General features: G+C 42.5%; 1 protein-coding gene across 12 annotated transcripts in view; it reads right to left on the reverse strand.

Moving 5' to 3' along the window:
• SPSB4 (splA/ryanodine receptor domain and SOCS box containing 4) overlaps positions 1-23,572 on the reverse strand; it is a 118,881-nt gene that overhangs the window by 73,328 nt on the left and 21,981 nt on the right. For 2 of the 12 annotated variants that reach the window (XR_014957168.1, XR_014957169.1), the window contains exon 1: positions 21,818-22,067. The exons of 1 other annotated variant lie outside the window; for it this stretch is intronic. The gene's annotated coding sequence lies outside the window, so the exon portion shown is untranslated. Of the gene's footprint in view, positions 1-183; positions 712-1,713; positions 1,922-21,817; positions 22,075-22,495; positions 22,932-23,572 lie in introns of those variants that run through there. 9 more of the 12 variants (XM_085587105.1, XM_085587104.1, XM_085587106.1 and 6 more) reach the window with 9 other exon arrangements.

The following is a 23,572-nucleotide window of genomic DNA, read 5'->3' on the forward strand; positions in this document are numbered from 1 at the left end:
ATATTTTTGAAGTGCTTCTTCTCATCCCTAGGAGCTATTTTAAACACCAGAGCTAAATTCACTCCTCCTTGTGCAGTGTCCTGCAGCGCTAGCCAGGCTGCCAGCAGGATGCGGAGCCCACCAGCGCTCAGAGCGCAGACAGTCATTTCCTCCAATTCATGATAGGATGCAGACATTCCTCACCTTCTGCCCTTCCACCTATTTTGTCTGGCCAAGTTCACAGCGGGCCCAAAGCAGGCAGATGCTGTTCCCCAACAGCAGTGACAAACTTCATGCGCTGCAGCAGCTTCACTTTCACTTGTGCTTTTGGTTCAGTCTCAGGCAGACACTAGGTCAGAATCTTTTATTTCCAGACATGCTCTATCCTGAGCCCTGGTGACAGAGACTTCAGCTTCTCCACCTTTTTAAAACATATGAAGCCAACAGCAAACGGCAGCAAAATTTACATGTTTCTTTTTAATTTACCCTGACATTAAATAAAAGGAGAAAAACATCCAAAATTCATCAAGATTTTGGGGTGTTTTTTTTATAAAGGAGCTAAAAGAAAAAAGAAGGAAGTAGGAAAAGGAGCCGTGGAAGGACAAATGAAGACTGGCTGTTTCAGTTCTTTGGCAGACATTTCTAATGGGCAGCTACTGCAACTGGGGATGTTCCTAATGCTAATGGACAGCAGGCTTATCCACAGTTCCTGTATTTCAGTATTCAGTTGACCTGAAACACAGCAAGACACATTTTGGGGAATACATGATTATGAAATATATTATTTCTCTGCTTCCACAGACAAACAGGGGAAAAAAGCACCAGGAAAAGCTTCTCTGCAGCCTGGATAAGTTAGATTTGTTCACATTTTAGAGCTCAGGTAGAGTGTAGAGATAAATCAAGAACTTCTAAAAGTACTAGAGGAGTAGAAATGAAGACAAAGTCATATACTCAAATACATGATTGACATGGGATCAAATAGAATATCTGCAGCAGCAGACATACTTCTGATCTCTAGCAAGATCAGTGCCAAATCCAGGAATATTCAAATATAGCAGAGTAGAGTCACTCTGCTTATTTATTGACAGAGTGGTGATGTGCTTCAAGAAGCAAAAAATCTCCACATTCTCAAGAGGCTAAAGAGCCCAAGTGACAGTTGCTTGTCATAAAATACCAAACAGCAGATGGGCAGAAATGCTCTTGCAAAAAACATCCTGCAATATTTCACTTGCTAAGTCAAGCCCATGTTCTTCCTTTTAAAGAACTTCTACTCCAAACACACAGTCCCATTCCAAAGATAATTTCTGAAAGAAGCTAAGAAACATGTATATGCAATAAAAGGGAACAAAAAGAAGTTTACAAAAAAAACCCTATAAAATTTACCATCCAAGTTTGAGAAGTGAATGAAGTTCTCTTATTATTTCCAGTGGCAAATAACATGTAAAGTATTTTCTGCAAGTATGAAATACAGAAGCCATATCTAGTCTTCTTAAAAAAAATCAACCCAAAAAAACAAGACAAAACAAAAAAAGAAGTACAAAGGTAATTTTTCAAAATCACATGACAGTTAAGTTATTACAGGAAAATATTTTCTGGTGGCTGGTTCCCACAAGAGCATATGCACACACATCGGTGTAAAAGAACCAACTCATTGTAACTACTTTTTATGTTTGGAAATAAAACAATATACATAAGTATCCAACGCCCTGATATCATATTTGCAGGAAGACTCACAGTTCACAGGAGCTCTCCACGTGAGGTCAACTTGAATGATCCCCCTTATTCCTTTCCAAACCATGTAAGAGGAATCCAAAACTTTAAACAGCAATGATACTTAAGCTGATGCTTCCCATTTCCAATAGTGCACAAGGGCTCATGGGTTGATTCAATACTATGATGCCAATTTGACCCAGGAAGGCAAGTTCAGTACTTTATTCCACACCTAAAATCCAAGGAGAAATTAAATAGTGACACTTATACACACACAGGGAAGGAACAGGAATAAGTGTTGTAAGCAAACATTCATAGGAGGACACATGCTCAAGGATTGGGTAGCTCCTTTTAAAAAGTGCTTATTTGAGCTTGAAAGGAAACAAAAGGGGAAAACATCAGACTTTCAAAGGGAACGTCAGTGACATCTATTTGAGATTTAGCTCTACATGCCTTTGAAAATTTCTACTTTAAAGCACAAGACAATTGCCACATTCCTGTCAGGGTGCTGAGGGGAGACAGCCAAGGAAGTCCTCAGTGCATCCTGCTGTATCACTTCCTGATCACATGAGAAACTAAACTTGGCACAGATGTTTGCCTGGCAAATCACCAAGAAATTATAAACACTGAATTGACTCACTTGGCAAGCCACAGACATTCTTCCTCATGTGCCCAAACTGTAACATAAACAGGCTGCTAATAGATAGATCAGTAATTCAGAGGAGTAAAATGCATCATTATGAGTACCTTGATACACACACAACTGTGCCTGCACTCTGGGATGCCCTCAAGTATTTTAATACTTGTAAGTATTTTAATTTGAAACTGTATTTTACAATACTAAGTCTTTCATCACACATGAACATTACCACAAAATTATATAATGAAATATTTTGCCAAATAGTTTTGCATGGACATAGTATAAAACAACAGTGGAAAAATCTTACAGTTAGGCAGCTCTGGCTGCTGGAGCTGAGTTGTAGCTGACATGAAGACTTTATGTGAGGAGCAGCCTTGCCTCCCAACCCAGGCAGCAGCAATGTGAGCTCCATGGGGAGCAACTCATCCATAAAGTCCTCCTGACAGCTCAAAACAGTCCTCTTGGGGGCTTGCAGGAGCAATGTGTCTCAAAAGCCAGATCACAGGCCTTGCCTGTGTCCTCTCTTTTTACACCAAGCAGATGGCAGAGACCCAGCTGAGGCATGGACCACCACTGTGCCCTCCACCCTAGCACGAGCTGCTGGTGGAGGGACACAGCTCACCAGGGCCCAGCCTGTCTTCACCAACAAAATCCTCCCTGCTTCCACAGGTCACACACTGGCAGCACAGAAGCCTCAGGAATATCACACTTGCCACACTTGCCCCACTAGCATGGGGATCTGCAGGCAGCTTCTCCTCGCAGCAGCAGCTGTGGGAGAGCTGGGCACACTCCCACGGAGGGAAGGGGGGTGACAGAAAATTCATCTGGCAAAGGTACCCAGACCTGCTTCCTGTTTGCAGCACGGGATGAATACACTACACAGCATTACCAAAAGCTGTGGGTTAGGGACAAAAGATTATTCCTGTCAGACTCGTTAGAGTTCAACCCACTTACAGAAATATTTGGTTGTAAAAACTTCTTGCCATCTCCTGAGTTAATACAAACTTGTCAAAGCACAGTGTCATTCATCTGCTCTTTTTGCAATCTTACACGCTGTATAGAAACTTAGATTTTCTTGCCTAAATCGTCTCACCAGATACATAAAAATTCAGAAATAGCAAGAACATAAATTTTCACTGTATAGCTTTGCTTTGAAGGTTGTGCCAAATCTTTGCTCTTCCCATAATTTCAAACCACTACAGGAATTAAACAATAAACTATTTAGAACTGTCTTAATATATGACCTCTCTATTACACTGGTTTAGTGACTAACACTAAATTTCACTACTTATCCCTGTGTGAGAAGACTGCTGGTTTTTGCAGTCTAAATAATTTCTGTCTCACAGATTCCCATTCATGCTGAGCTTTGTCAGGCTACAATGATTAGAGTAAATGTACTGTACAGGAACAGTACAACTCCAAACAGGAAAAGCGTGTCAATGTCACTTAGCAGTATCTTCATTCAGACTGCTAAAATATTTAGGGAAAACATTCACAATAAAATCACAAATTACACATACTACATAAAGGCTTGCTGGGACATCACTTTGCTGTAATTAAATAGGGTACATTTCTTAAGTTTGGTATGTTGGCATCAGTAGAACATACTAATAAAATAAACATACTTTCAGCAAAGTCAGCTTTCAGCATTCACAGTTGTATTTCCTTCTGGATCACAAACTAGACATGCAGGAAGCTTGACAAACATGTATAAGAAATGACAGCACTTAAATACAATTAAAAACTACATTAGGAACACACTAAGATTCAGGTTCCTCCTAAAATACCACTTACCCAAAGAGTGAGAAGCAGGTGAGTCCCACCCAGTGTCACTGACCAGTGAAAGGGGCTAGCAGAAATAGCAGGGAAGGAGATGCCTCTATCCAACAGCATTGCCTATGTCTACAGAGCAGCTCTCACTCTTCCTGCTATTGGCCCACATTCTTTTTTTTCTTTCTGCAGCCAGACCTCAGTGCCACCTCCCCTGACAACATGGGCTTTGTCACCAGCCAGCAAGGACTCCTGAATGCCAAGAGAGGCAGCAGGAGTCTCTGAACCAAGGCCGCTCCTCTGTGGGCACCAAAACTGCTCCATCCCCAGATGCCTGAACAGAACAGACACAGTGTCTGAACACTCTGAACGTAACTGCAGTCCAAAAGTCCCTAAAGGAGGACTAGGAAAAAGAAAAACACATTATATGCTATGCTGGGCAAATCGATGAAAAGGTTTATGTATATTCAAGGACAAGGACTTTCACCCCCAGCCAGACAATGTGAAGGCACAAGGCCCAGTGTCTATCAACTTTGTTCCCAGTGTGCAAACAGCTACATAACCATGACAACACTGTTTTGAGGGTGACAATGAATTAAGCACATTTTTGGCACTTAAAGAGACTGAGTAGCCTGGATTCAACTATAGATCCTGCTATCCAACATTGTTCAAAATGGGCAATAAATCAACAATGTTGGCTTCCTTGGTCAAACTGGGAATATGCAGTAACAATGCAACCAGACAAAAATGCTTGGCTATTCCAAGCTATCCTGTGCTACAGACAAAATTTGATGCTGCATGCACACTTAGCAAGTGACATTTAATATGTGGGATGAACAATGCACCACTAAGTCATGACTTCTTCGATTCCTGAAAGGAATGCAAATCCTGAAAATCCCAAGGACATTCCTCCGTAAAGAGTAACTTGTTTTATAAAGCCACAAAAATGTAATTGTTTCAAAATTCAGGATAAGCTTGTTATTAAAAAAGACTGTGCATTTAGCTGCTTGGAATTAGAATAATCTGAAATACCATACCATCTGTACCATCTGACTTAGAAGCACTTTAGTCATATGATGAAGAATGCAGAAAGAATCCCGACTAGCAATGAATACAGTGGAATGTATATTTTTAAATACTTCCATCTACTGTATTTTGGAATGGAGCTGACTTGAGGTTTCGGGTTGGTTTTATGCCTTCCTCTCTCTGCATGTGTTTCTGTAATTCTCCCCTTTCATGCTGAAAGTTGGTTTTAGATGAAGACATTTCTATTCGGAAGAAACATGAACTGAAAATACTTCAAGTCTGTAAACAGTTTTTCTGTGTAATCACTTCTCAGACTACAGCAATGCAATTTGAAAAACAAATATAGTAACACAATGCAACAAAAATTACTTTTTTACTATACAAGCACTTTTAAGACAAGTGATATTTCAGTTCTTAAGTTCCTGAAAGGAAGCAGCCCTTTTCTTTCCAGGGTATATAACAGGAATACCCATGCAATCCCACAATTGCCGTAAGGGTACAGATGTTCAAGCTGCTACATCCTTTCCACCACCCCTTCCTAGTCATTCTTCCCTTTTGTCTTCAGCCACCTGCATTCAAATGCCTTTAAATGGGTCTGCCTCAGAAAACTAAAGCGAGTAAAATCTAGTGTTTTATTTTGCCAGGTTATTTTCAGGTGAATAAGCCCTCTGATCCAGAATACCAGACAGTTATGTAAATACTTGCTCTGGCAAAAGGAAAGAGAGAAAAAATTAAAATCTCAAAGGCAGAACCATTCATTTAGGCAGCAGTCCAAACCATGGAGCAAATTTCCATAGTCACTTCAAGCTGTCCGAAGGGGTACACCTAAACTTCATGTCTGAATTCAGCACAGGCATGAGCTTCTGCTTACATCTTCTCTCTTCAAAATCATTCATCTTCCATCCTTCAGGCACAGTAAATGCCTTCCTGTTTTTCCCAAACAGCTGATGTGACCATTTTTAATATTCAAGTGTCAAGGTTGTATCAAGAGTAAATTAACACACGAGAAAGGCTTAACACTAAATTGAAAATTATGCTTTCTGCTCCACTTTGCATTTTACACGATCATTTGCCATTTTATATTTCTACTCACCATGCTTCACCAAGTAAGTAATACCAATAGGTGTCACACACATGAGATTTAAAACCCAAGGAATAATTAAATTTTGATATTGCAGTTTCTCACCAGTCATTACTACTTTTCACCAGCCTACCCCTTTTCTTTTTAGACAATTCATTTTACATTTTAACTCTATAGCTTTGTAGAGGATCAATAGCCCTACAGCTTCAGTTTCAAAATCAGTACATCCATTAAGTGACAGCCTCAAAATGTGGCTGAATACATTCCCACTGCCTTTCTTTTACTGCAGTTCCTTTTTCTGTAATGTGCAGTGAAGCCAGTTGGCCTTTAAAATGAAATAAGTTAAAAAGCCATAAATGAGAGAAATACTCCTGGAAAGCATCATTCCTCAGTCTAGCCAGTTGCAAATCCCAGGGAACGTGCCAGAGATGATCCCTGAGCAGACTGAGGGATGGTAGGAAGCGACAATCAGACAGATGAGAGCTTCTCTGGCTTGATAGAATGGTTCACCAGAACTTTACTGCAACTGCAGAAACTGTAAGATCACACTGGATGAAAATTTGGCCCCCCAGCTCAAGCTTCAGTCTGTGATTGTGTCAGTGTTTTCCAAGCTTGGCGAGGCTTTGTGAACCATAAGGGAGCCTCAGTCTGCAAATGGCTTTTACCAGGACCATGGTAAGGATGGGGCTAAAGAGGAACACTCACTAGTAGCAGCTCTCTGGGTGTCTACAACATCACAAGGCTACTGCAGATTTGCCAGACTCCACACGGCTCCACTCTCACAGTGCCTGTCTGTACATTTTGTAGTGGATGATCTAAGGCCTTGCCCCAGTATCTTTTATAAAAAGACATTCACCACCAGCTTAAAATTTGCAATGCTTCTTTGAATGACCGGGATACTTTTGCAATCATCTTTTGCATCCAAGACTTACTTTGTGTAATTCCCATTTGGACTGAAGCAGTTACAGACAACACCTGTGAGATGTGCTCAGCTGAAGCAGCCCATTAGAGGCAGTTCCCAGTTCCTGATATTAATGACCTGGGTTAATTAATACTTCCAGCAGAGCTACAGGAGTCCCGTGACACAAAGAGACTGTGCCTCTGGCCAGACACAGCAGACAAGAGCTCAAGATATTCTTCCCCCTGGGAACTGAACAGATTGATGTAGAAGAGATGCCCCAAAAGGCTGTCTTGGACAAGCCACAGGTGGACACAAATGCACACAGGGTCAGGCCCATTCCCTCCAGTCAGGGTTGCAGAGTGAGAGGGGGAGGGCAAGGCTGGAGGGAACCCAGCCATTGTTCTTGCAAAAACACGCAGGAGATGAATGCACAAGAACAAGTTTGATGCTGAACAAAAGTGTATTCTTTTTGTTTAATAGGAAAATAGACTTACACAATCACACCATCTGCATCCCTCCCAATCCTTCCCCCTCAGCTACTTCAGTCAATAGCCACCCTCAGCCAACTCTGCCAGGGCAGCAGCAGGCTCAGGAATAACTGTTCCTGCAGGACAGGACAGACATCCCGAAAGTGAGCACATGGGACACCAGGCTGGGCTTGCCAGATCTTGCCAAGAAACCCTGATGAGGAGGAGCTCACATCAAAGCTGTAACTGCAGGCAAAGTGTCCTGAAGATTTCATGGCAAGTCAGCCACAAAACACAAAACCAGGAAGCAATGCTTCATCAGCCCCACAGTTCCGTCTTCTAAACAACAGAAATTAAGTAAACACACTTCACATATGTTAAAGAAACATCATGACAAAATCAGATTGCACAGATTCTGTATTTCCCAGGTGAGGCAACGAATCAAGTTTCTTTGGAGCACTGACAAAAGGACAAAACTTCCTGTTAAATGAATGTTTTTGCAAAACCCCACATTATTTAAGCAACAGCAATGAATTTCATCTGTTACAAACACCAACCACTACTAAAGCCCATCTGTCAGTAGAGAACAATTGCACAGACAAGTGGAGATAATGGAGAAAGTAATTTCATAGAAACAAACTGCCTAAGCTCTAAGCAACAAAAATTATTTTCCTCATGCTTATATAAGCTTTTCCATTTTACCAAGTAGTATTTTTGTGTCTGTTTTTTATTAATTTAGGAAATTTAGGAAATAGGGCACTTGGCAACACAGGGGAGGATGGAGAAAGGCACAGGACTTTAAGGAGTTAAAGATTCACAGACAGTTATGTCCCCATGTCAAAAATCTGACTCCTGAAGACACAAAGGACACCTTGGTGAGAACCCAGAATGGGTCTCGCAATGGTGAATCACAAAATCGTTTGGAAGGCACTTTAAGGATCATCAGGACTCGGGTTAATAGCACAAAGCTGAGTTAGGGGAGGTTTAGATGGGCTATCAGGGAAACTTTTTTCACCCAGAGGGTGGTTGGGCACTGGACAGGCTCCCCAGGGAAAGTCACTACACCAAACCTGTTCAAGAAGTGTTTGGTCAATGCTCTCAGACACATGGTGCAACTCTTGGAGTGTCCTGGAGGAGTGGCAGGGCCAGAAGTTTGGCTTAATGATCCTGTTGGGTGCCCTCCAACTGAGGATATTCTGTGATTTTAAGATTTAGTTCCAACCTCCTTGCCATGGTCAGGGACACCTATTCTTAGACCAGGCTGTTCAAAGCCCCATCTGACCTGGCCTTGAACACTTCCTGGGATGGGGCATCCATAAAATCTCTGGGCACCCTGCTCTAGCCAACTCCTTATCCACCAAGTGAGTCTTTCATTAAACCCATGTCTCTCCAGTCTAGAAACTAAGATGTCCGGTGGGACAGTGTTAGATGTTTCACACAAATCCAGGTAGATTATATCAATTGCTTTTCCCAGATCTACCAATGCCATAATCTCACCCATAGAAGGCCACTAAATTTGCTAGGTAGTTTGCCCTCACTGAAGCCCTGCTGGCTGTGTGGAATGTGATTTTCTTTCTGGCTCCTTCATTGTCCTAGAGCCAGAGTAAACAGAAAGGCTGCTTTTTCAAATCAATACTGTTCTGTGGAGAAAAACTATACCTGACTTTGGGTAGTGTTAAAGTCAGAGAGAGCCTCCAGCTAGGAAAATCCATGGTGGAAGAAGTTGCTACTTGGAGTAGTATTGATATCTCTCTATTACTGACCTAACAATGTACATCCTCAAAGAAATTCATGCTGCAAGTGCCAACAATTCCAGGTATTTCTGACCACAGGAAAGTACTTTAAAAAGCCCACACTAGACTTCCTAATAGAGGTATGGATAAAAATAAATCAGCTTTGTGCCTGCCTACAGGGCAACTCAACACAAACTGTGATCTATAAGCTCAAACACAAGGTCTGTATTTCTCAAAATAACTTTACACTCTAGTTCCCCCTATTAAGCAGTCTTCTGCAGGGAATTTTCTTTTAAGCAGCATTTTATTTGTAATAATTAATTACTAACTATATTTCCTTCTTTAATGCATTGGATGAAAAGGGAGGAAAAAAAAGATTGAAAGTTACTTGGAAGAAAACTGCATCAGGATGAAAGTTTTGATGGGAATAAAAATATACTAGTACTTAATCTTTAGATGAAATAAAATAAGTAACATTGTGTTCTGGAAGCCTTGCAAAAGCTATATTAAAAATAAAAAACCAGCATATTCCAATTAATCTTCGTACAAACTCCCCGTATTTAATATGATTGCAGACAATCTTCCAGACGTGATCTAAATCTGCCACTCTGATTCTCCAATAACTCAGGCAAGGACCTGTTCTGCCCTGGAGAAAAATGTGTTCAGTCTAAATTTGGATCAGCAGTACTTTAGACAAAGAGAAAGCACATCAGTAATTACAAGTTAAGCTTCAGCAACAGGTGGAATATACTGAAAAGCAAAGTGCTCTGAGTTTTTAAAACTGGAAAAACAAAACCCCTAGATTGTATTGGGATATACAGATCATCTTGATTTCCAGCATGATAAAGAATAAAAGTAATATTTAGAAATACCTTTAAAAGTAAAGGACTACCTCCAGGGAAATAATTCATATTCCCACTGAGTTGTAAAAATTATAACACAGTCAGTATAGCCTGCATTCCTGAATGAATACTGGGAAAATTATTCTTTTTTCAGCTTCATCACAGCTAAACTTGTTTTTGTTTACAACATCCTCAAGAGCAGCACAAGTAGCATAAAAGGAAGTAAATTTATACAAAGATCCTTCCAGAATCATTTGAACTAACCAAGATGTTCACTTGAGCCTAAATGCAAACTTGCATTTCTCAAACAATCATTTACTGCTGCAAAAGACTTGCAAGACATGTACAAACCACACCACTGTTGAATGTAAAACCATGTGGGATACTGCACAAACACTACAAATAGTTTCAGAGGAGGAGAGCAAGCCTTTTGGCCAAGAGGTTAAGGAAAAAAATATCTAAGGATACTGGAAATCTAAGGGGGTTTAAATTCCAACCATTCTTTGAACAGATAAACTGTTCCCTGAAGTGCTGCGTGGACACCAAAATTACTACAAGAATCATGGGATCCAGGAGTTGTGCATTTTCATATTAGCATTAACTCTGTCACAATTCACAGTCAGGAGATCAAAAATAGAGGCAAGTTTGAAGAAAATAATTTACACAGCATGAAAGTTTAATGGAGAATTAAAACCCAGAAGTCTATTAACACTTCGAAGCACCTGGAGAATCTCTCTCATGAACAGAGGTCTTCCTCCACAGTGAAGGAAGGAATGGAAAACAAAAGTATTTTCAATTGCCCCACACATCATCTTCATCACATCTATGGTTAATAGCTTCTTGTTACAATCCAAGTCTTTCTAGTTTCCCTTTCCTTTTCAACCCTTCCCCTCCTTTTCCTGTACATCCCATTGTCAGTTTCCTTAATACTGGGAAGCCACATCTGGCTTAAAATTTTACCCATTTTTTAGCATCCTTTTACGATATTTACCTCCCCACCTGGCACTGCTAGAAAGAGAAGCATATGGAAGCACACTCAACCCTCACCTTTCATTAGGTAGCAGACTCGTGAGCAATTATCAGAATACATTAACATTTTATTAACACAGCATAATCAAGGGGAGCTGAAAAAGTCTATGTAGTGTCAAGCTCCTCTCTGAAAGTCTCCTAAGGAAAAAAAAAAAAATCACCAATAAACACAGATCTAAATTTCTGAAATTACTGCATGGATTTTATGACAATCTATATAAGACAGTGCAACTTCTGTTACTGCAGAAATAACTTATACAAAAAACTGCAAGCCAGGACAAGAATGAATGACTTACAATTTGGAAAACAATTTGTTGAGCCAGTAGCTGTAACACAAGAATTGAGCCTTGCAGAGCTCCAGGCTGCCACAATACTCAGCAGTCAATACTGTTTGTGCTGCAGTAGTTACTGATGGGTGGGTTCCCCAGTAACACAAGGATCTGTAGGATAGAAATTGGTTACAGCTGAGGCCACTTTTCTGTGCTTGAAAAATAGAGGATACTGTAACATAACCACCATCCTTGCTGGAAAGGGAGGGGATGTCTTCAAGGAAAGCAGACAGATGGACAAGAAGTCTGTGTTACCTTCTGACTCCCTATTGACACATGCTGTGAAGATAAATCACAGAAAAAAAATTGGGTAGAAAAGAGAATGCACTGGGTTACCTGGGAGGGGCACTGGTCATACAGTTAGGAAATGAAATTCCCTTGCTTGGGAACAACAGGGCACAGAGAAGAGAGTGTTCCCCTCTCTCCTGATGGAGGATTCAAAGTGATCTAGGCAGGAGGGAACTTCCAACACCAGTAAAAAAATAAGGTAGTCAGGCTCCATTCAATTGCAGTGTGCAGAAATCATTGTGATTTATGACTTCTGCCAAGAACCAACTGCAGAGAGGGGAAACAGCCCCCCTGTGTGTGCCCCTCATACTAAGCACACACCAGCTCATGTCTGTGCAAGACAGGAGCCACTAGGGCTGCCTGCTGTACACAGACTCAGTATTAAAGGAATTAATTCCTAAGGCAATGGGAAAATACTACATGGGAGAACTTCCAAGTCACAAATTCTGCTTACTCAAGCTAAGCTGCTTAATCAAGTTAATTGAAGGAATTAAAAAAGCATCTGGAGAAGAACACATTCACCAGCCAGTCTCTAGTTATTCCTGAGCTGGTATTACTTCTTCTGGGAGCCAGTTCCCCTGCTGGCACAGCACAATCTATCATCAGCCATTACACTGATTACAATCCATTAGTTTTGCTAAGTACTAATGAATTTAAACCTACTTTTGTAATTTATTTACAAGCTATTCACATACTGGATATGATGCATATACAATGCTTTGTGTTAACAAGAGAAATGTGGCTGAATATTAAAGAGTTGCATGTTAAAAATGACCAATGTAAGTAATAGCTCTCCTCACAAAGAACTGTTTGTGGAAATTTTTTTGGCAAGACAAGCAGGACAGAAGCTTACAGTCTTTAAAAAGGCAGCTGGTTAATATACAGGGGGAAACAGGTAAGAATCCACAAGAATGACAAGTTTTACGTATCAGTCCCATAAATATAAAATTCAATTAAAATGTCATTTTAGAAAACACAAAGAACAAAGTTGGCACTCTTATAAAATGGTTTTTCTTCCCTGCTATTAAGGCAGGGTGATTAAAATGAAAGATAATCCTCTTTATTTCAAAAGCTAATTATTACACATAATGAAGTTTCTTCTTGTACCATGAGACTGAACCAAATTCTACCAAGACCATCAACCCACACATCTTTGCTGTAATAAAGTAAATGCTTGGATTTTTCCTTACAATCTTATTTCTACAATAGACTATTAGGCTCAGCTTTGATTGCAGCACACCACATTCCTTACCACTACGGAAACCAAATGCAGAACAGCTGTGGAAGCAAACCCCACTGTAAGCAAATATTCAGACAAAAAAACCCAAAAAACCTACAAGTAAAAAAATCCCTTGTGAAAACCCGTTCACTGGGAATTCTGACAAAAGTTAAACTGCCAGTGTAGCCTTGGCTTAAGGATTATCCAGAGGAAGCATCCCACACACATTTTTCCCAGGAGGTGTAAAGAGATGCCTGCATCTGTTAAGTGCCCAGATTTTCTATCCTGCCAGCCAGCAGTGCTCCGGAGGAACTGAGCTCTTTGCTACACTACTGCTTCCTGCATTGCTAATTCAGATGTCTAAATTTAGATGCTAGGTTTAGCCAATGGTTTTTCCACTTCTTCCAATAGTTAAAAGAAAAACAGTTCTGTATCAATTCTCTATCTTCATCCATGTGCAGAAGAAAACGTGATGTCAGAACTACACACACTGGAATGCCATCCCCAGTTACAGGGTGAGAGAAACAGTTCCTGCTCTTTTCCTGAATGACTGCACACCAGGCAGCAGGCACTACTGAGTCACATTTCTGTCTAACCCTGGGCACTGCTCACCCACGCTCCAAAGATTTTACCACAGGGAAAACAAAATCTAAAAATAAAGGGAGGGGGTTGGCTTCTGCATTCCCAAAGACTTCCTGCTGCCCTGTTCTCTATTGGCAGGATGTGGATGGAGTAAAGCAGTAAAAGTAAGCTCATCAGTCACTCTCACGTCCCCAGAGTGTTGAGACATTTCACTCTGAATTTCCCTTTGGTGTCTTTTTCCAGCAGTCAAACTGTCATGAACTAAAACATATGGATTTTTTCTTCCCTTGCACTATTATTCACCATTGCTAGACAGAGGTGTATTCAAGTGAAAACAAACTATTGATTCTTGTTGCTGGGTCTAAAGAGCAGGAAATGCAAGCAAATTATCAATGCTGAAGGTGACTCTGAAAAAGACCCCAATTATTATACACTGAAAGCCTACTGTATCCCTAGACACAAACTCAAGGCAGCAGCCTCATGCACCTCCTCCCATCCCACTGCAGCTTACTGAGGTGAGCGAAGTTCTGATGCCACTTCACTGCTGACTCCTCACAGGAGTTTGAGCACCAGAGGAGGAGGACCTTGCAGCAATTCCTGATGGTTCCCTTCGTGCACCCTGCCTGGGAGGTCTGTTTTCACTCCCTGTTTCATTTTTTAAATCCTGACAAATACTTAGCCTTAGTCCCTTTGACAAATTAATCATCTTATTCTCCATCACCTTCAGAAACTGCTGTTGAAGGTTCCTCTCTATCCCTATCCACACTTCAGTACTTTGCTAGCAAGAGATCTCATAGGTGAGCCTCTCTTCCTTCTCTCCACCCACACACTTGGTTTCAAATAATATTAATAAGAATGCAAAAAAAATTTAAAAACAACGAGGACATATGCCAGATCTCATGCTCATGCTTGTTTAATACATCTTGTTCTATTTAAACTCAAAGGATAAGATACTGCACATGTTGTAACAAATCCTTCCTGAGCACATTCTCACATCTTTGGTAGATGATCATTGCACTTACAACACTGCATCTTAGTCTAAACAAGCCAGCAGTGAACTCTGCAAGGTTTTCTAGACTACTAGAAACAGTTACGTCAGCACTGACCCAAGTACAAAGGAACTTCTTGATGTGGTAATATTTTAAATAATCACCAACTTCAATGTATTATTTGCCTTTGAATACAAAAGATGATAGCAAACCCACCCTTTTTATCTTGCAACATCAAAACCAAAGGACTCTATAAATATTTAGTGAATGACCAGTACACTTAGAAGTGAGAATATCACAGCAAGTGTTACCCAGATGTTAACAGCATCAGAGGCTGACGGTGCTGAAGTGCAGGGATAGTTAGGTGCTGGAACAAACCAGATGTAACACTAATGTGCAGCAACACAGTAAAATGAGGTTGGGATGGCAATGTTCCTGTCTTTTACAGACTTGGATGTGCCACTATCTTCAGTTCAAACCTCTGTCATCTCTGACACCCTTGACGATAGTTTTCAATAGCAAGGAAAACAGTATTTTGATTTCTTTATGCTGCATAGTTTTTGAAAGCAAGACGACTGAACCTGAACCTCCTTGCAGGGTCAGACTCCCAAAATGTGCTCCATAGACAGTGACTTTGCTCAAGCATGGGATGAACATACCAAAGGTCAGAATTTATTATTCTCAGGTTTAGTATATGTCTAGAGGTGCACTACTGCTGTTCCTTTCCTAGGCCAAGAACAAAGGAATGTAACTGCCCAGGTGAGTTAGCTGGAGCCTCAAAATATCCTAACGTCTCAGAGTTCAGCATGTGCTCCAATCACACTTACAGATCCTCAATTTAAATCCAAGCAGACTAGTCATAAGCCAAGCCATGAGGAACAGATACTCAATTTCCCAATGCACAGATGTAACACAAATCTGAAGTATCAACAAGTACACCTTTTTACATGTTAAATTAGGATTAACTTTCAAGATAATCGAACAAATGAAGCAGTAAATTTTCATTTTAATGGCCTTTTTTTTAAACTCAAGAAAGTGTCTCAGCCAGAAAACACCACACAAACAGCACCATAAGGACCAGGTTTCAATTTTAACTCTTAAATCCCCAGGTCAACTACATGAGTTTTGGGATTATTTATAACTTGAGCCAATAATTCGCATAAATGGAGTAAAATACAGGACACACTACAAAATTATATGGAATAGCATCATTGAGCAAGGAATACAAGTACAAACAAATTAACATGTAAACTTTATTTTAAAGCAACCATTCACTTCAGAACATTGCAATCATTCTGTTGTCAAAAGCAAATGACAGCAGAGCTTATTCTGGAAATGGAGTCTAAAATACTGGGAAAATAAAGTTTCAAAAGTACCAGTTACCACTACTAGCCACCAGATTACTGAGTGTGCCCAAGCTACCTTAACATCATTCTCAAAACAAGAAATTATTTATAATTTCACTAGTAACTCAGAAAGTTGTTAAAGCTCAAAATTCCCTTCACCACTTAAATCAACTATTTCTTTGGCTATACATATAGATTTGACTCTCATGCATTTTCTCACATGTGAAGTAATGTAGTCCTTTTTGAGAACACTGTGAATTCATTACTTCATTTTATGTGGCTTCTATCATGAAATAGTTTAATTAGAAAATAAGTTTAACATTTTTGAGAATTAGTTCAATGTTCAAAGACAACAGTCAACTTTCTTCCAAGCCATTTTCATTCTTTCAGAGCAAACCTATTGTTTAGAATTTTCTTATAGAAAAACAAAGAACCAACACACAGCTCATAAATATGCCTACAACTACCGTGTAGGGATTTCTGGGGACAGCACACTCTCAGTATGAAATATAGCACTGATGTAAATACTTTGTGCAATGTGGCTTTTTTAAAATTATGACCTCCAATATCTAATGAAAAAAGGCATCCTTCTGCTAGAGGTAATTTGTTTCTGCATTCATTTGAAGAAGAGCTAGAGGAGAAGCAGTTAAAGTTAAATGATAATTAAGTACGTAAACCCTTCATCAGATTTGAAAAATCACACCTTTTTCCATGCCTAAAGCTATACAAGTGCTCTTGCATGATTAAAAATGATTAATACTCCTTAAAAAAAGCAACTCTAAATATGTTGATTTGTGAACATTCAAGAAACTCTTCTTAACAAAGGCTACATGAGGCTGCTGCTGTGAGGTGTAGCTGGAGCCTGAACGGTCTCTAGGTACTGGTCTCACTTCCCCCTCTCACAAAGAGCTGGGCCATATTCAGGTGCCAAGCAGAAAAACTGCTGAAGGAATAGAAGAGCAGTGCCTCTGCTGCCTAGGACAAAGCAGAAATTCCAGCCCATCTACAAGGAATTCCCTCAGCAGCTCCCAACCCCAGCAAGGAGAGGATCCAGGATGTGAGCTCCTGCAGTCTGGGCCATGGTTCAGTACCAGGGATCCATTTCTGCAAGAAGCAAATCCTTATTCTTCTGATGAGACACTGTAAATATGACCAATATTTTCTCTTTCTCAAAATCTCTTGGCAAAATTTTCCTTAGGAGCTGCTACTGCAGAAGGGCACAACAGCAGACAAGTGCACAGCTCACTTCAGCAATAGGTTGGGATGAGAAAGGCAGTACAAGAACAAGCTTCTGAAAATGCATGTTTAAATCAAGAAGGCAAACTCATCTAAAGAGTTTGCTGAACAGCTCTGAAAGAAGTAGCTTGCAATCAGCTCCAAGATGGATTTCCTACATTGCTGCACACCAAAGCTCACTTGTCCCTTCAGCCTCTGACAAATCCTCAAAGATAAAGTTGCTAAGTCACCACACTCTGCAATGCAACACAATAAAACTTGTCATCTGACACTACTCATGAGCAGGATTACCCCACAATGTTCAATCCAAAGATACAGAAAATAAGTGCAGGGAAGCAAAAAATTATACAGAATACCACTCAGCATTGGTCTAAGTTCAAATAACTTCAGCATGAACAGATTTAGGTCACAGAGCACCCATGTTTAAGTCCAGGTACCTCACACCTCTTACTAAGGATGGAAATACATATAAATTCTCCTCACATGCTTCTTTGCTATGGCCAAACCACAGCAAATTATGTAAAATTCCTGCATTTCAATTGTTATAGAAATAAAATGCTGCATCACATTGGCCTCTGAGGCAAAGGTGACATCCACTTAAAAAAGAGATCCCCTCAAAAATATAAAAATACACTTAGGTGCATTTCAGCAGGCTAGTAACTGACACTACTCCATTTCTGGTGGAGAAGGAGTCAAAGGAAGGAAAGTAGTGAGCTCTGCCCAGCACTCTTGATGGGCCTGTCTTTAGAGCACAGGCAGCCAAAATAGAGCCATCAAGTTTTAATCAATTACTGCTAGTTCTTAGCCCGAAGTCATGGCACCCTGTGAGAACTGATCCCTCTGAACCACGACTGCTACCAAAAACATAACCCACATTTTCTAGCTCTCCTTTATGCATTTTTCCATGCTGCCACCAAGGCCACTGGATCACTGCTAAATCTCTTCAGGGTAAGGATATTTCCCTGATGGGCTGTGAATGCTGCTGAGCATACTGCCAGCTTTCCAAACACAAAAACCAAACCAAAACTAAACTTTTAACTTTATCACCATCCAATCTAAATGGCTGTGGGCTGCAGAGCTGTACAAGCAGCTGAGGAAAAGGCATTTCCTGACATCCTGCAAAGGTCACCTGAAAGCAGGATTCAGACAGCATCCACCATTTCAGATACTTTTAACTCTTGAGGGAGTGCAGGTCAAGTCACTGCTGGCTTCAAGCAACAGCAGCTTGGACAGTGTAACAAAATAACACATCTGCTGTTCTTTAGGAAAGTTAGTTACCTGTGAAGCTGCCTTCAGCCCTTCTGGAGCAGCACTCTCCAGTAAATGGGCAGTACACAGCCCAGCAGCAGTGGTAGTGATGCACACACACCTTTTCAAGGCAAAAAGCAAAGAACCAAGCCCCACAAACAACCTGAGCCTGGGTTGACTGAAGTTAAAGAAGTCAGAAGACATGAACTGCTCTTCCAGGAAGCATGTGATGCACTCACATCTTATCCTACAGCACAACCTGTGTCAGCTAGCAGAGCATATTGCAAAGACAGCCTAAAGTCACCCCCAAAGGCTGTGTGTGCTGCAGAGAGTGACACAGATTCACCAACATGTACACAAGCCCATTAAAAATACAGTGGCTGAGGTAGCTGTCTGGTCTGGCAAGTTCCAAACCACAGCACTTGCTGATTTTCAGTCAGTCCAACAACACAACTTCCAGAACTATAGGCAAATCTTTATCCATGACATAGAAACTTTATAGAGAGTTTTGATTTCAAAAACTGGTTAACTGTTCAGTGGGCAGGTTTAACCAATGCCTTCATCACAGAAAACGGATCTATTCTGACAATTCCCAGGACAACATGTGTGGCCTGCACCTTCACTAGCCTCAAGGTGCACAGAGCATTGACACAGCTCAGATGGACTGAATCCATCCATCCATCCATCACTCTGCCAGCATGGAGCCCCTCATCCCTGCAGCCACGAGCCCAGCTTCACTTCCCAGATGGTGCCAGGAAGGCGGGCACCCAGCAGTACCAGCCTCCACTCTCTCTACTGTCAGACTCACCTCAGTCTTCAGAGAGGATTTATGAAGTCCAGCAACATTTACATCCATCCTCCATCCTTGGAAACTTGATGACAAGAAAATACATCTAGATTTCCTTTACATGGATATTGCATTAAGAACAGTGCATCACTAACTGGAGCAGGAAATAGATGTGAGGATCAAGGCCACTTATAGTTATTCAACCTGAGATTTACCACTGCAAGAGCCTTAAGTTTACATTGAAGTGAAGTTGCCCCAGTACAAAAAGGAACTGAGCAGAGGATGTCAGTACAGCAGTAGTGAGCAGTCAGACTGAAGAGAGCAGACAGCTAAAACACAGCATGGCTTACAGAATTTGAATAAGGCATCCCTCTTTCTACCTCCCTCTTCTTCGCCATGAAGAATTACCAGGATGGAACAGTTGAGTATCTAGCATGACCTTGCTAAAATCACTTTAGCCAAGGATTTTTAACAATAATATCTCAGAAAATCATGTAATGCCTTCTTCCTCAATTACTGTCACCATGTCTCAAATGGGTAAGCAAATCAGCTTCTCATAGGAAAACTCTCCAGCCATCTCAGTTAAAAGAAGCAAACACAAAGTAACCATTACATGGAGTCCTGCAACATGTCATTGAGCGCCACTGTGAAAATCACTTTCCTTCTCCATAAAAAGAGGTCAGTTTCCTATTAAACAGAAGAGGGGAAAACAGTGATTGTGAAGGAAAATGAGACAAAAATAGCTGCCTTGAATTTTCTTGGTACATGGAAAATCCATTTTAAAAGTTTGCACAGCAACAATGAAGCATGACAAGTTAATGACTTGTTTGTGAAGTCATGGGAGAGATGTCCCATCATTCAGAAATTCACATGATGCACAAACACGAGCCATAAAGATTACTGTAATTTGGTCAAACCAAGAATCATAAAAATCTGTTCTTTCAAGAAACAAGATACCCAATTAGTACTTCTCATGGGGGGTTATGCTTCTCCTAAAACAAACCCCAAATACCCAAATCAAAACAAAAACCCAACTATTAACAACCCCTCCAAAAACAAACAAACCAACCCAAACAACACCCCCAAAACCAACAAAAACAACCTCAGAAGCCTCACAACTCTGAAAAGCTCCTCGCAAAAAGGTGGCACTGCTTTCTGAGTCCCGAGCCCCAGAGCCTGTTGAGCAGGAAGCCCGGTGCTTCAGAGCTGGCTGCAGTGACATTTGCAAAGACAAACAGGCCGATGGGATGGGAGCGAGACAGGGCTCTCGGAGCCCAGCAGCACCGGTGTGTACTTCCAGAGCAACACCCACATGAGGGCCTCAGGAAGGCACGGAGCTGGGAAGTTTTCTCATCCTGGTGATGCAGGGAAGTACCGAGTCTCCCTTCAGCCCTGGCAGGGTCACCGAAGCACAGGACGGTCATCCAAGGACATCCGGAGTCAGCAGCAAGACACCGAGGCACATTAGCTACCAAGGAAACCAGACTTACATGACTAAGGCCAGTTATAAAACTTCCGCTTGTTGTTAGGAGAATGTACAGTATCTGGCATTTCTCTGTCAGCAGCACCAAATAATCTAACAGCAATTTGATATTCACGTCCCTGACGGGCTGCTTTAGTTACAGAAACAGCATTAAAAATGTAGCATCCTTCGAGATACACTGCACAAGTCAGGCCAGTTTCAGCCACAAGCATCAGCTCTCTGGGATTGCTTTTTTTCTCCTGATAAGCTCTTTTGCAGCGTGGAGATATCTTATCAGGGATTGCTTCTGTCACCGGAAGGCAAACAGAGCACTGTGAAAATATCAGGTATGACTTAAGCACCGAAGGGCTGTAGCCAGCATCAAACCAGCAGCTGAAGTGGTAGCTGGCCATCTCTCTATATAGGACACTTTCCACCCCGTAGCAGTCTACACTCCAAGTCCTAGGCACAAAGAAATACAAATGACTCGCTGCCAGCACGGACGCTGCCACATCAACGCCCGAGCCCCTCCAGGAACGAATGGGGCGGCGAGGGCAGCGTTCAGCTCCCCTGCCCTCGGTCCCTCGGCAGGAACAGCTTCCCAACAGCCACAGCAAACCCACTGCCTGGCTCCGAGCAGTAATGTGGGGGCAAATTCAGTCAATACCTTTCTTTGTTGAAACTCAAGTCTCGCATACAAATTCAGGTTTGTCTTGACGAAGGTTCAGCTTCCCTCATACTCTTACGGAGAAGATAGTTTAATATTTCAGATTAGTCTAAACACCTGAACTGACGTCTGGCTTTTACTGCCCGAAAAAGCACCAAGTAACCACTGTAAAACATTAGCATGGCAATCATGAGGCGAAAGCGTTTGCGTCCGGCAGCGCAAGTGAAACACATTCAGTTTCTGAGAAACGTAGATCTCCAGTTAATCAACATCTCTTACATAGCTCAAGAAACTAATTTATTCTGTAAACCACTTCGTTATAAAGCAGAAAACGGTTCGCAAGTATATTTCTTCAAACGACAGCTTAAAACCCAGCACTACTAAAAAACCAAACAAGACACCCCCCCCTACAAACGCGTCTTTACATACTGTGCAACAAAACACCGAATTCCCACTAACTGTGGGATTCGCCCATTGCAAACTTACCATAAACCCCCAGCACGGCACCGCCACCGATCCGCTATGCCGGCAGAGAGCAGATACCGGGGACGAGACGCGAAGCACGAGTAAACAAACTCGGGAGCCGCCGTGGCGGAGCTGGCCAGGCTCGGAGCCCGTGCCCCCCGCCCGGAGCGCGCCCGCCCAGCAGAGGCTGCTCCCCGCTGCCGGCGGCTGCCCCGGGGAGGCGAGAGGAGCCGGGGCGGCCGGGGGAGCGGCTCGGAGCGAGGCGGGCGCCGCGGGCTCGGGGCGGCCGGGCCGCCCGGGAGCCCTGCCCGGGGGCGGCGGCCTGCGGCGGCTACCGGGCTTTGTGCGCGCTGCCTCCCCCTGCGCTGCCCGCCGCCGCCTCATGCGAGAGCCGGCACAGCTGGGGAGCGCCGTGCCCCCTCGCGAAAGCCGATCCCGCTGATCTCATCACCGCTGGTTACTAATCCAATGACCGCGGAATTAACAGCAGATGGCAACGCCCCTTCCCCCCGGCCCGGCCCCCGCGGACGCGGCGCGGCTCCGGCGCCCGCAGAGCGCGGCGCGGCCGGAACGCGCCGGGCCGGCCCCGCCGCTCACGCGTGAAAGTCGCCCTCGGGCAGCGGCAAACTTTGGCAGCACCGCGTCTCGCCGCCGTCCGCATCGCCACCGCCCTACGGGCCACCGCCAGCGGCTTCGCACCTCCGGCAAAGGACAGCAGCATCTTCCGGCGTGCCGCTCGCAAGGGGAAGCAACAGGGAGGCGCCCGAAGTCCTGCTGGCGAGTCCCTGCGGGCGGCCCATGGTGTGCGAGGCAGAGCCGGAGCCGGGCGGGATCGCACGCGGGATTAGTGCCGCGCACGGGCACCGCCGTGAAAACTCGGCACACGCGTCCTTGGGGCTGCCGGGAGCTTTGCGTTATCCGGGCTCTGTAAGCCAGATACGTGCGGCTGAAACTCCAATTATACTTTTGGCTGCCAAAACCAGCCCCACACTCTTAGGTGAGCTTCAGAAGGCTACAGGCAAGGCAAGTCCCGTCAAACCAGTGCAAGTTACAAAATAGTCGTAAGGCAAGTGCTTCGATCACTGCTCATTAATATCAGTAAATAACTACCTGAAAAGCTGTGGTTTCTAACCCTAATAAGCTCAGCCCTAAATCGCCCTCCCTCCCCTCTGCCCCCTAGGAACACCAGCATAGGCTGACACACATGTATTCTCTCACGTATGCAGTACTTGGGTCGGCACTCAAGACAAGAAATGTTACATGCTGCTTCTGCTCAAGCTGTGCATTTTTCACCCCGGAACTAGATTATCTTCTCTTAGAGAGACCTTAGACCTGAAAGGTAACATAAAATAACTGTCTCGATTAGGACAAGAAAATAACAATTCAGAAACGTGAGGAAAACCTCACTGATTAGTAAGTATTTTTCCTCAAATTCTGCCGTTCTACCTACACTCTATACTTCTGGCAATGTAGAGGACAAAACTTTTCCCCCCCTCCGTTTTCATGCTGATGCTTATTTTTATAGTATTTTTATTTCTTTTACTAAAATGTCCAGACAAACTTTTAGGAAAGAACTGAGCCAGACAAGAGAAATATCCATGCTCAGACCATAAAAAAAAATTGAAAGGAAATTCTGCAAATTCTTTGAGAGTCTTCAGTCAATAAATCCTCCATATGAGTTGCTGTAAAGCTGGCTATGTTTCACACATGCCATGTGGGCAGAAAAAGTGTCAGACAATGGCAGCACCTCTTCTGTGGGGACCTAGTGGTGCCTCC

The sequence above is a fragment of the Lonchura striata genome, chromosome 9, assembly GCF_050655825.1.
Source record: "Lonchura striata isolate lonStrDom1 chromosome 9, ASM5065582v1, whole genome shotgun sequence".
NCBI lineage: Eukaryota > Metazoa > Chordata > Aves > Passeriformes > Estrildidae > Lonchura > Lonchura striata.